Below are 2,221 nucleotides of genomic sequence, written 5' to 3'. Positions count from 1 at the left end.
TCAAAGATTCAAAATGAATATCAACAATGAGTAAACAAGGAAATTCCACTCCCCCTTTGTTTCTTGACAAGCAACAGTTGTAGCCCAAATACTGTACTTAGTGCTCCTGAGCCACTATGCCCATAATTAATATGGACTATAGACACACATATTCGCCTTTTTTCTCCCTTTGTTTTTTTTTTTTTTTAATGATAAGACTATTAGCATATTGACACTCATAATGGAAGTTTTAGAATTAAAAAAACATAATAGAAACAATACTGTTTGGGAAAAGTAAAAGAGAACATACAAAGCGAGATGAATAAATATGTAAATTATTTTGAGTTTCAAATTAGTGCGGTTAAATATATTAGAATATCTCCTATAAATTTATAAAATTTAAACTTTAACTTTTAAGAATTATAAAAACTTACATTTTAATTAAAAATAATAATAACCCACCATTCAAAATATTTTTCTATTCCCAAAAAAGGATTAATTTTTTTAATTTCCATAACAATAGTAAAGAAAATATTTTCAACAACGAAATTTGTGAAGAATCATATCTAAAATTGAATGGAATGAAGATGAATGACAATTTAGTTATTTATTTAGAAAATAATACATTTACTAATATTCATAATGAATTTATTACACAACATTTATAAAATATGAAAATATGTCCAGAGCAATTATAAATGTAACAGCAAATAATTTACATATCCAAAATTTTAATTTTTACATTTTACTACTATCTAATTTAACTCTCAATAAATTAATCCGTATTATACACCTTGCTTTCCTTCTCGCATTCCCCATTGCTTGACAAATCTAAAAGAAAATTTATAACACTAATAAATAGTTATGTTTTATCCTTGAGAATTCTTTTTAACTCATCATCTGATTGACACTAGAAAGCAAATATTCAATAAAGGTTAAAATTATCATTTTTCACTTATAATGTAGATAACACTAATAATTTCATCTCATTTACAAATTCTTAACCTATTTTATAAATTATTTATTTTTATTTATTTTACGTATGATTTTTGTATTTTATAGGTAAATCCCTAAAATCATGATGCTTGGATCCTAAAAACAAATGTGAAATTTGGACTCCACATACTCAAAAGCCTTTGGAAGAATCGCTAACCATTCGATCTAGCATTAACTCTGAACGGCTGAGATCGTGCCATGTGTTTGAACTCACATGCAATTTGTGGCACTAGGTTTAACATGCCATTTTGGTAGATCAACCACCTCAACAAATGAGCAACTGAAGGGTCCTGCTTTAACTTTATTTGTGACCATTGATTGTATTGAATCCAACAATCTATAATAGTTGCACTTTCAGACCCTTGGATTGTACTACTAAAACGCTTGTAAAGGTTGTGATTGCAAGTTCACCAAAAATATCATGTATTAAATTAGCCTACATAAAGGCAAGAGATTTTTTGATTGGGGTGTGAAAATTTGAAGGAGAAAAAAGGAAACGAGAGAGATTCATGTGGCAGATTTTGGGGGAGAGCTTTTTGGGGGTAAATCTAGAGTGAATTTTAGGGATAAATCCCTTATCCTCTCTATTGTATTAAATTTTCTTGCATTTTACTTCGCAAGTTTATTAAATAAAGTATGATATTAAATAAAGTGAATATTATACTTTTAAAAGTGACTAACTAATTTTCTAAGTTAAGGTGAAAAATGAAGTTCAAAAGAATTCAAATCATGGAATTACCCTATCAAGTGAGTTCTAATTTTATTTTATTCATTACATATTTATAATTTGTATTTTCTATCGATTACTTTTGTATTTTCTATCGATAATAATTTGTAGAACTATACACCTTTTGGATCTATATAGTATGTAGATATAATATGGATACTCCAATACGGTTGTGGCACATTATGTACTTGATCTTCATAATTATCCATACAAATGTTTAGTTAAGAACTAAGTCACATAATATTTAATTAATAAAAGAAATGCAAAATATAAATATATGACAGTAATTTGAAAACCAAGAGTTGGTCTGGTGACCTTAGGACTTTTTAGACTATTCCCTATTAATTTCATTTTCAACAATGAATTTTTATTCAATAATTGGCTATTAGATTTTTTTAGATTCCCTGTATTTCAACCCCAAACTCACCCGTTCTATTATAACTATATACTCTTGTACCTGAGAGTAGTTCACTCTTTTAAGTCATATCAAGTTTTTGGTATCATTATCGAAAATTTTCA

Source organism: Citrus clementina, unplaced genomic scaffold, assembly GCF_000493195.1.
Source record: "Citrus clementina cultivar Clemenules unplaced genomic scaffold, Citrus_clementina_v1.0 scaffold_6, whole genome shotgun sequence".
NCBI classification, from domain to species: Eukaryota; Viridiplantae; Streptophyta; class Magnoliopsida; order Sapindales; family Rutaceae; genus Citrus; species Citrus x clementina.
The sequence above is the reverse complement of the archived record's forward strand: the minus strand, read 5'-3'. Positions refer to the sequence as shown.